At 42.7% G+C, this 12,110-nt stretch overlaps 1 long non-coding RNA gene across 6 annotated transcripts; it reads right to left on the minus strand.

Moving 5' to 3' along the window:
• Positions 1–1,231: 1,231 nt before the first annotated feature.
• LOC147602385 (uncharacterized) lies at positions 1,232–12,102 on the minus strand. 6 transcript variants are annotated; one of them, XR_015257890.1, is made up of 6 exons: positions 11,900–12,102; positions 11,530–11,818; positions 11,286–11,398; positions 6,775–6,899; positions 5,764–5,903; positions 1,232–1,606 (listed from the first exon to the last, which is right to left on the minus strand). It is a non-coding gene; the product is annotated as an uncharacterized LOC147602385 (long non-coding RNA). The 6 variants fall into 6 exon arrangements; XR_015257889.1 differs by lacking the exon at positions 1,232–1,606 and having other exon boundaries at positions 5,561–5,903; positions 11,530–11,629; XR_015257893.1 differs by lacking the exon at positions 1,232–1,606 and having other exon boundaries at positions 5,561–5,903; positions 11,286–11,360; positions 11,466–11,629.
• Between the last annotated feature and the right edge of the window lie 8 nt (positions 12,103–12,110).

A 12,110-nucleotide genomic window follows, 5' to 3' on the forward strand; every position in this document is an offset into this window, starting at 1 on the left:
CTCAGAGCTCCTGTTGCCGTTCCATTCACATCCAGGACCTTTCCTTTGGCTGCCCCCGGCACACCTCACCCTACTCACAATGGAACTGCAGGATCTGCCTCCATCTAGGGGTCCCCCTCGCACCCTGAACCGCCTTCACACCCTGCTGGGAAGGGCCCTTCCCTCTCCACAAGTCCCTAGCAGTAAGTTTTCACATGCTCTCTCTAGAACATATCTGAGGATATTTAAGTGCATCATGTCACTTAAATAACATCTGCTCCCACCTCTTCCATACGGAAGAATAAATGGATCATCGTAGTATTTTGTTTTGGGAGGGCTTTGAATTTTTGTTTGCTTGTACTACTGTTCTTTTAAATAAAAATATGTTTAAATGTAGTTTTGCTGTTTCAGATTTTTCACAAGCAGCAAATGGCCATCCCTGGAAACATTCAAGGCCAGGTTGGACAGGGTTCCAAGCAACCTGATCTGGTTGGAGATGTCCCTGCTCCTTGCAGGGAGGTTGGACTAGGTGACCTTTAAAGGTCCCTTCCAACCCAAACTGTTCTATGTGTCAACATTTCTGAGGAGTCCTTTGACCATCCACATATAAAGGATAAGCTTTACTCCTGTTTTTAAGAAGTCATGGTCACTACACTAGAGAAGTTATTATTGGGATGGACCCAGTCATTCAGGCATCCCGAGCCCACTCCATCCAAACACAGAGTGATTTTCTGAGAGGGCAAAGTTGATATACATGTGATAGAATTGTGCATAAGAGATGCACATGACCTGTAGGAAAATATTAGTTTTAATTCACACTACACTATTGATTCTACTTCATCTGCTGTCTAATAAAAGTTTAAGACAAAGTACATGTTTGGATAATTTTAATTGTACCATTCATTATTTTTTCTTTATTTTAATAAGTGCTTTTTAATATCATAGAATCATAGAACGGTTAGGGTTGGAAGGGACCTTCAAAGGTCTTACTTAAATTTATCTGTCTGTATAGATGTGTATACAGATCAGATTTGATTAGTATAAGTTGAAACAGTATCACAGGTCAGTTATTCATCTGAATAAAAGCCCAGTGGGATGCTCTAGCTTTTTTTCATCATCCAGATTTTAAATATTTATTATTTTGTGAGGTTTTGAAACAGTTTGTGTATTGGAAGACATTTTAAAAAGCAATGAAGCTTGTCGTTTCCTGAGCCATTAGAAATACTCCAGGAGGAGTCCTCGTCTCTTTTCATCTGCCTTTGCCAAACACAGCAGAAACAGTATTTTACTCTTTTGAGATGCGCAGGTGGGACTTAATAATCTCCCATTTCTAGTCTTAAGACACTGCTTTTTCCTTTCACATGAATCTCTTTACTATGTTTACTATGTTAAAAATAACATCCCTCCTTATTTTTAGATATTTTTTAAAGTGCTGAGTCTGCATTGTCTCTTCTTCTCCTTGGTGATTGTAACAATGTTTGGCTATGCAGGGGTAACGCGCATTCCAACACGACTTCAGTCCTTTCTTTCAGTCAGCCATTTCTCCTACCCAATAACCATCTTCAGTCCAGGGCTCCTCTGTGAAACGTGTGGCATGATGTCCTTGGGATTAGTTTCTTCTGGAATTCTGGAAATTGAAACATTTAATTATACAAAGAAACCCAGGAAGGAGGATATACCGGGCATAAAGACACTTTCATTTATCTTTTAATGTATTCATTTTCCTGCCTACCAAAAAGAGAAGCAATAGTAAAAAAATATAAAAGACAGTCCATCAGGAATGAAGTGAGATGGCCGTTTTGGCATTGCAAGGATGGACAAAGAGTACTAGATAAAACATCTGAAGGTAAGAAATACACATTAGTTTCAAGTTCCCAGCTACAGAAAAATGGTCCTCCAACACGTGAAGTGACAGTAAGTCCAGCTCTAAAGCTTATATAGCAGCCTGGAACTCTTCTTTTTCTGTGACTCCAGGTCTGAGATCAAAGAAATAAAAAATAGAGGTCATGCCATGAACAGTACATGCTCCTAGAGCTTTGGTTTGTTTTGCAGTGAGGTATTTCTGCACACCATGCTAACAGCGACATTCAGTGGAGCTTGTCTGATTTCACCACTTAAGAATCCACTCCTGGTGCTGTAATATTTGTAATCCTTCACTTCCAAAAGGGCCATCGTTCTTGAGGAAATTCCTTTTATTTTATAATCTGAGTACTTAAAGTTTATATGGTTCAAATACTGTCTGGACAAATTCACGGAGGAAAAAAAATCCATTAAATTATTTCTCATGAGTCCCTACCTCACGGACTTCCTGACCTACAAATTACTAAAAGCTAACGTGTTTTTCTTGTGAATTACTACTGTATGTTTGTCCTATTATTATATTCTTGTCTAGGTAGTCCTTGTTGGAGACACTGAGCTACACAGATGTTTTTTGGATCCAGTATAGCCATCCTTATGTTTGACTTTTTGTTTCCTTTCCACAGGATATATCTTTAAATCCAACCTGTTTTTCCAAGCTCTGCAATGTGCACAGGTGCTCTCTCTTACATTTATTTTAAAGATATTTTGCCAATCCTATCTTCATCTGGCTATTTAATAATTATCTATCTCACTGCTTTCTGAATATTTCTCCATTTTCTCTCTCATTTATACACAGTTCCATCCAGGGCCCTTTTTCCTTCTCAGATGAATGATAAAAATACATACTTGCCTTTACTGGCTGCTCTTCCTAGCAGAAACAAGGGTACTGCCCTCAGCACCCTGTCGCCTGCGATGCATTCAGATCCAGGGAAAACCCTGCCGTCAGGCACCTGAGCTCCCACCCCAGCTCTGTGCAGGAACTTGGCTTCGCACCAAGGCTCCTGTTGTTTCACCTTTTAATTCTGAAATGGGGCTTAATTGCTGCACACTCTAGATGAGGGCCAGCGATATCTGGTATTAACAGGGGAATCAGATCCCTGGAGAGTAAATTTAATGACATCAGCAGCAGCAATTCCAGGCTTAGGAATATATATTAAAGCTGCTGCAGGTAAAAAGCTCACAGAGATACGAAGGGAAGGAACTGACGAGCTGCAAAAGTATGAACTATGGCCTGTCACAGTACGGTCCCCTTGGCTTTTCCTTCATAGTGTTAACTGGAAGTTTCACCCAATTTGAAGATGCTTCTTCTTTTCTGTTTTTATAAAATTACATCTTCAACAAAACCCACCTCAAACAGGATGTTCTTAATGGTATCATAGTTATGTTTTTAGTTTCAACAGTGTCAATTCAAAGCAGCTCCACTGACGTCAATGGAATTATTTTGGGTTTATCTCTAAGAGTAAAAATGTTAGAAAAGGACTAGAGAAAATATTATCTGTTTTGATTATTGTTACAGCAGGAACCACCACAAGCCAGGAAACTACAGATAATCACTGTTTGTTGAAAAAGTCTGAGGAAAATTATTTGGGAGTGGAAATTGTTACCGTTTTCTGTCATCCCTAAAAATAAAGTTTACAGGCAATAAAACAAGAAGCATAGAGAAAAGCAGCAGACTGCTCAGGGATATTGGAAAATATGGAAGCCCATTCACATCAGAAAAACAGAAAACACTAGAGGTCTTCAGCTTGGCCACATGAAGGGATCTGACAGAGTTGATACACTGAGTGTAGTGATATATTCATTATTTCTTGTAACTCAAAAAGTGAAGCACTCCCAATTAAATGTTATGGGAGATTTTAAAAGAAGAAGGATGGACTTTTTTTACACAGCAAATAACTCAGTTGTGGAATTCACTAACATAGAATATTCACTAACTGTGGAGACTGAAATTCGTAAATGGATTCTGAAAGGTTTAGACATCTTTATGTAGCCTAACAGCTATTAAACACAAGACTGTGGTGGCAAATGGTGGCTCACTATCCCGCTGAATACCAAAGGAAGAATCAATCTAAATTTACCCAGTTTTGCTAACATCGCAAATCTTGCTACAGACAATAGGAAACACCTTGTCTGCAAAGCCAGGAATTGTTAACTTAGCAGATTCATCAAAGAATTACTATTATTCCAGATGTAATTGTTTTAGAAAAAAAAAAAGGGGGGGGAGCAGGGAGTAAGGAAAAGAAAGAAAAAATACTAATACAGAAAAAAGTCTCAACAATGATATGGCCAAAATGATTAGCACACTTCCTACTATTGACTCCTTTCTCTGCTGTTGTGCTCACCCTTCCCCAGCGCCTCTGCGCCCTACAGTTCCCAGCATCAGTCTGAGGGGAGCGTTACAGTGAGTCGTCTGTGTCCTGAGCCCTTCCCAGAGGTTGATGATGTTTGTTGATCATTTCTCTCCCTTTACTCCAGACCTCACCTTTTTTTGCACTAAACAAAACAAAATTTATTTTTAATAAACATTCCAGTTTTCTACCTAATCCACTGAGTCCTCTCTCATTCATTAACATCCTTTTTAACTTGTGGGCCCCAGAAATGTATATATTCCAGCGGTCATTTATAATGTCAAATAAAAGGGTGAAAAAAAATCAGAATCCCCCATCAAGCCCTCCTGCTCTTTTCTTGGACACCCTTACATATTTACATAAGGATTGCATGAAACGTTTTAGTTACTGCCTCACACTGGAAGATCATGTGCAACTAGTTATCCACCGAGACTTCTAAGCCCTTTTCAGAATCAAGGTCCCACCATCTAGGGACACCATCCTGCCCTAAAGGCCGTGTCAGGGTGAAAGGAATCTGTGGTATTACTACCGGCTTTCTCTAGATGGAGCTTTGCAATCAAAGCAGAGATGTCTAGAAGCAAAGTAAGGTGGTGCCAAAAAATCAGTTTGCATTTCTGCTGGTTTTGGCTGGAATAGAGTTAATTTTCTTCATAGTAGCTAGTACGGGGCATTTTTTTCTCTACTCGGTTCTCTCAGGAGCAATTAATCTCATTCTAATGCAGAGGTCCAGCAGAAATCAGAAAACAATATCCTAAAAATGTCCATTTCTCTCCATTGGCTAGGAAGACAATTCTCTTTGACTTAAGCTCAGATATAGATATATTCAGTGCTCACAGATGTCTAGAAATAGTTGAAATGAATTCCACCCTTCCAGTTCCAGAACTTGAAGCAGATTCTTGAGTTGAACACACTCTGCACAGTCATCTTCAAGTCATCACTAATATCTCCTTCTTCTACATAAAAAAGACTGAGTTTAGGTTGTTCCTTAGTGTTTCTCACATTGACTTGGTTTGCTGAGGCCCTGCTCTCCTCTTTGTCTGCTTGGCTGACCTTATACTCTTAAACATGGATCTAAAACACACATAAAAATACAAAACTCTGCTGACACACACCTAGTTGTCTATGTAGAGCATCCTGCAGATACAGATGTAGTTTATCCCACTCTATGCCCAAGTCTGCAGTTCTTTCTCTCCCGCTCAGATAGTGTGGAAAAATGATGTATCCTTCAGGAAACTAACAGTGACTGAATATATCACTCAAGAGTATTCAAGTACATTATTAAAGGACAGCATTTGGGATCATGTACTAGAGCCACTTCCCCTCTTAGTTGGTTCTATTTCTCTTCAAAGTCAAAAGTGCACAGAAACTCACTCTTTCCCATTAAGCATTTTATTTCTGATCCTGAGATCCTAATCCAATAAAGCCAGTGGACAGTGTCACCTTTGTGTAATGTATTGAAATTACAACTTAGAAACTTAACAAGCAATGGAACCATTTCATTTATCTGCGTTAAAAGTAACTGTTACTCCCACACAAGAACAGCACCACTGAAGAACAGCCTCTCTGCTTAATATACCGCCAAACGTGTTGGTGGTTAAACACCAATACTGTCCAGGATCCTTCATTCCACTGGGGCGGTTGACGATCAAATCTCCTCCCATGAAACTGCAGCGATAATCACTTTCCCTGTCGATTTTGGTTCCATTTCAAAGTCACCTTAGGAAAAAAGAAAGAAATGCCTTGAGCAGTTTTTGGCCAAAGGAAGGCATCAGCCATAGCGGACAGAACCTGTTACTAAGGAGGAGAGCTACTCAAAGATATCCTGTGCAGTAACCCATTACTTACATGGTAATCATACTTAACTTTCTGGAACATTTCTTTCACAAAAATTAACACAACAACAACATATTCATAGTGGGCCTTGATTAATGTGTAACGGAAACAAGGAGAGCACTAGGATCTTCCTTCTTCCTCACCACAAGGGAAGAAGCCAAAAAAGAGTTGGTGAGCACAAGCAGCCCCTACTCAGTGCTGGCAGCCTCAGCCACAGTACAAATACGTAAGAGTGAAGCACTCCCTGCAACAGCAGCAGTCACACCTGCAAAGGCCAGAATTAGGGCTCAGGCACTTTTGATCTGATGATGCTGTAATAATGCAAAGGCAAACCAACAGGCTGATAAGAAAATCAGGACACTTCTAGCAATGGACATCCGTTGTTACCATAGTCCCTCCACTTGACTATATGCTTCCCTGCTACAGTCCCTCCTTTAATAAGGGGTTATAGAACACTGGAACAGGTTGCCCAGAAAGGTGGTGGAGGCCCCATCTCTGGAAACGTTCAAGGCCAGGCTGGATGAGGCTCTGAGCAACCTGATCTAGTCAGGGATGTCCCTGCTCCTTGCAGGGGGGTTGGACTAGATGACCTTTGAAGGTCCCTTCCAACCCTAACCATTCTATGATTCTATGATTCTATGATTCTATGATTCTATGATTAATAAAAGACTCCTCTTTGCCTCTGCTTGAATTGCATCAAGCCAGTGTGATTTTTAAAAGTTGTTTTGTAGGACTTCTATATTTCCATACATACCTTTCATACATCCCTTACAAAGCCACAATGTATTCAATACAACAGTACTTCTGGTCCAGAATTCCACTTCCGGGGATTAGATGGAAAAGCCTTTGGACATATCAAATACCATATAACAGTAAATCCTGCAAAGGAATAAGGCAAATTTCCCTGAAGATGTGCTGGAAATAGTTTTTAAAGATTTATCTACAAGTGTACTCTGAGCAACCTGATCTAGTGGAAGATGTCCCTGACCATGGAATCCTGTGATTCCATTATATTATCAAATTAGTCTACAATAAGAAAATTAATTAATTTTATTTCCTGGGAGTACCACGTCAAAACTATCTGAACAAAACAGAGATAGACAAATTCATGTCCCATTCACATCAGTGTAAGTCCAAAAAGCCTACAATGATATCTATAAAAGTAATTCCGGATTTAATCCAGATAACACAGAGTAAAATTTACTCCATCCTATTGATAACAAAACCAACATTTCCTGAGGTTTTTATTCCATATTTTTAAATGTGGACTTGCTAACAGCAAAGTAATCCTACTCTGGAAAATACAAGAACATGCAACATGTTTTACTGAAATACTGTCCAAGAATATAAAAATGACACGATTTGTAAAGCAAGGTGTCATCTATTATGTTTGGAGTAAGACATTTTGGGGTGGGAAATAAAAACTCTTCTACAAGTTGGATCCATACACAGCAGACATCAAGCTAAGTACAGGCTGGGAATGACTGTTCCGAGCGTAACCTAAATTAATATTCCTCAAACACCTTGAGAGAGGAAGATAGCTGATCAAGTATGTCAACTAGGAGAGATGACAGCTTATAGAAGTGAACTTCTGTAGAACAACAATGGGTTAACAGTGGATACAATGTACAGAAAATTATAGCAGTCATAAAACTTTTACTGAGTAAATACTGAGTCCACAGTTTTCAATACTGAGTGGAATTTGTACTTCTGGTTCCCAGGTTTGCCTTTGTAGGTCTTTGCTGAGGATCAGATTTCAGATGTGAATAAAAAGAGTTTTCCTTTTTCCAAGTGGGTATTTCTGGTTTTTGCCAATTATCTTTGTGAGTTAACCCTGCTCTGGAGCTGCTGTTTGATTTCACCTGCACCATCTCCACAAAGCCATTTTAACGTCCCATGGACAAGATGGATCTGAGATGCTTATGTTTAGGATCCATGGATTTTGATAATCCCACTGTGGGACTTTAATTTGTAATACTTGTGTGAACATCCTAGCAGTTATACATCTACCTCACCAACGTAAGAACAACTTTCACCAATCAAGGACATTCCTCTAAGAGGTCAGATTGCACTTTTGAATGAACTGTCTCAATGTCAGGGCCATGAGTACGCTAGTAAGCCTTAACTGGTAATAATAAGCTCTGACCAACCTCATCTGGGGCCTCCAGCCATATAGCCTCTGCTCATCCATCCAGGAGCTCTGCTTCAACTTTGGCCTGAGCCTTCAGTCCCTGCCTGAGCTGCATCATAGCTGTGCCTGTCCTCAGCCCTGCCTCCAGCTGTCCTTACTTAGTAACTGGTTTTCCTGGAGGGCCTCCAAACTGACAAAAGTGGTAGCTTTATATCCTGCTCCCTGGACTGACATTGGACCTATGCCTTGCTTGTGAGCCATATCCTGCTTCCAGCTGGACTCCTTGGATCAGACTCATCACCTTGACTCATCCAAGACTGCTGGTAGACCCTGCCACTACCACCACCCCACCCTGCTCAGGTCCTGTGGAACTGTGCCCTGGCTGGTGAGCTCCTGTGGTCACCCTCAGCACCCAGCTCATCTGCACTGTGGGGCAGCCTCATTCTTGCTGCTCCCTGACACTGAGTATCGCATACAAAATTAAGGAAAAAAAAAAAAAAAAAAACAACACCTCACCAGTCCTACTTTTCTGTAGAAACCTCTTATGGGAAATCATTAATTACACCATGTACCAAAAGGAGAATCACAGAATTACAGAATTATTATCAAGATTGGAAAAGACCTAAAAGATCATCCAGTCCAACCATCACCAATACTTCTCAGCTAAATCATATCCCTCAACACAACATCCAAACGTTTCTTGAACACCCCCATGCTCGGTGACTCCACCACCTCCCTGGGCAGTGCATTCCAGTGCCTGACTACCCTTTCCGAGAAGTAATATTTCCTAATGTCCAGCCTGAATCTCCCCTGGCGCAGCTTGAAACCATTGCCTCTAGTTCTATCACTGTCTACACGAGAGAAAAGGCCGACCCCTAGCTCACTACAACCTCCCTTCAGGAAGTTATAGAGAGCTATAAGGTCTCCCCTGAGCCTCCTCTTCTCCAGACTGAACAATCCCAGCTCCCTCAGCCGCTCCTCATAAGGCCTGTGCTCCAGACCCCTCACCAGCTTCGTAGCCCTCCTCTGAACGCGTTCCAGGGCCTCAATGTCTTTCTTGCAGTGAGGGGCCCAAAACTGAACACAGTACTCGAGGTGCGGCCTCACCAGTGCCGAGTACAGGGGGACAATTACCTCCCTGTTCCTGCTAGTAACACTGTTTTTGATGCAAGCCAGGATGCCGTTGACCTTCTTGGCCACGCGGGCACACTGTCGGCTCATGCTCAGCCGAGCATCAATCAGTACCCCCAGGTCCGTTTCCTCCACACAGTCCTCCAGCCACTCCGCCCCAAGCCTATAGCGCTGCCTGGGGTTGTTGTGGCCGAAGTGCAGGACTCGGCATTTGGTCTTGTTGAACCTCATCCCATTGGCTTCAGCCCAGCTCTCCAGCCTGTCCAGATCCCTCTGTAGGGCCTCGCTACCCCCAGGCAGATCCACACTCCCAGCCAATTTGGTGTCATCTGCGAACTTACTGAGGGTGCACTCAATGCCCTCATCCAGATCATCAATAAAGATATTGAAGAGGACAGGCCCCAGCACCGACCCCTGGGGAACACCACTTGTGACCGGTAGCCAGCTGGATTTAACTCCATTCACCACCACTCTCTGAGCCCGGCCCTCCAGCCAGCTCCTTACCCAGCCAAGAGTGTACCCATCCAAGCCATGGGCTGCCAGCTTCTGCAGGAGAATACCGTGGGAGACAGTGTCAAAGGCTTTGCTGAAGTCTAGGTAGACCACATCAACAGCCTTTCCCTCATCCAGCAGATGGGTCACTTGATCATAAAAGGAGATCAGGTTGGTCAAACAGGACCTGCCCTTCATGAACCCATGCTGGCTAGGCCTGATCCCCCGGCCATCCCGCACATGCCGCATGATCTCCCTCAAGGCTATCTGTTCCATAACCTTCCCTGTAACCGAGGTCAGGCTAACAGGCCTGTAGTTCCCCGGATCCTCCTTACAACCTTTCTTGTAAATGGGAGTCACGTTGGCAATCCTCCAGTCTTCCGGGACCTCACCAGTCAACAAGGAGCGCTGATAGATGATGGAAAGCGGCTCGGCTATCACCTCCGCCAGTTCCCTCAGCACTCTTGGGTGGATCTCATCCGGCCCCATGGACTTGTGGCAGTCCAGTTGGAGTAGTAAGTCTCTGACCGTTTCTTCCAGAATCACAGGGGGGTTAGCGTGCTCCCCAGCCGAGACTACCAGGTCAGAGAGAGGAGTACCCTGAGGATAACTGGTCTGACCTTTAAAGACAGACGTAAAGAAGGCATTCAGAACCTCCGCCTTTTCCTTATCCTCAGTGGTCACATTCCCAGCCTCATCCAGCAAAGAGTGGATATTCTCCTTTGTCCTCCTCTTACTGTTAATGTATTTATAAAAGAGTTTCTTATTCCTTTTCACCCCAGTGGCCAGGTTAAATTCAAGCTGGGCTTTTGCCTTTCTGATTTCACCTCTACACATCCTAACGACTTCCTTGTATTGGAAGATAACTTCCACTGAATTTTCCCAGAATGTTTCCTTCTCAGCATACGAACAGCTTCCAGCCACCTCCAGATACATTGTCAGGAATTCGCCTCCCACAGAACAGCAAACCCCAAATGGAACAAGACCATGCCAAAGCAATCAACACAAGCCCTGCCAACACCTCTGCCTTTATGCAGCAAGGAGCCTGTACTATTTTGCAACACGTGTCAGTTCCTGCTAACTCATCACTTCTCCAGCAGTTACGTATCTATCCCCCACAAGCCTATGACTTCTCTTTGTTCCATGTCTCAACTACTCTTTCCTGCAGACACACAAGTTGAGCAATGTTAATTAGGCTGTTCCAAAATAAATTGCTTCCAGTCTGTTCTAAGCCTGATGTTCACTGGAGTTGTGCAAGAGCTGAAGGACTTATATTTATCATCTAAATATATGTTAGTTTAATAAAAAATATTTTTTTCTCACTATGAGCTTTGCCTCTGTAACCAAACAGAGGCCGTTATACTTAAGAACATATGGATTACTAGTATTTCTAAGCTTTAAAGGAGTCAGGCTAGCTGCAGGCATTACTCCTACTGCCATCATAAAGAAAAGCTTTGGAGGATCATCTCGGAAAATTCACTGGACAAAGGTGCACGCTGGTGTTCACGTACCTTAGTCATGAGAACTGCACAGGAAGCAATGCAGAACAAAGGCCTCAGAAAATGACGGAAGTGTAACACATGCACCTGTTTTCACCAAATGCAAACAATGCGGCTTAATTAGGCTAGAACAAAAAAATATATATATATTTATTCAGCATTTTAGTTTACCACTCACTTGCTGACACTTACAGAGCAAATGCACGTAAAAGGATCATTCTGTCAGCAGGGAAGGGAAGTAGGTTTCACGCAGCACCTCAGGACAGTTCCACCGCCTGCCCCTGCACTCGCAGGCCAGCCGCTTTCCCTTTCTGGCTCAGGCGCGTCGCTGGACGTGGAAGCATCGTTGTGCTGCACTGAACACAAATGCGGCGACACGTGTTAGATATTCTGCGACAGCTTTGCTGACAATCCCACAATTATCCACAGTGAAAGTATTTTTCTTTAACTTATGGGAATATGATTTGCAGCAGCACGTAGTTTTCCTTCCTTTGATAAGCAATTTTCTAGTTGCTTTCATTCTGAAGAACATATTAACAAATTCCCTTTGAAAAATAAATTTCTAACATCAGCGTTGTGTTAGAAGTAGAGAAGAAAAATCAGAAAGGGTTTAACACGATTGTTACCTTTCACTTTTCCCTATCACTTTTGCAGTTGGTTTCACAACTTACAGTGTTTATAAAAACATCCCAGCGCTGTTCCAAAAAAGGACTGGCTCACATTAACGCTGCGCTGTTCGCGGGCAGCGCTCGGACCTCCCGACGCCCGCTTCCCCGGACCCACGAGGGCCTGCAAGCGGCGGGCGGGCCGAGCGGCGACCGCCCCGCAGCGCACGAC

This window comes from Chlamydotis macqueenii, chromosome 1, assembly GCF_036417535.1.
Source record: "Chlamydotis macqueenii isolate bChlMac1 chromosome 1, bChlMac1.mat, whole genome shotgun sequence".
NCBI classification, from domain to species: Eukaryota; Metazoa; Chordata; class Aves; order Otidiformes; family Otididae; genus Chlamydotis; species Chlamydotis macqueenii.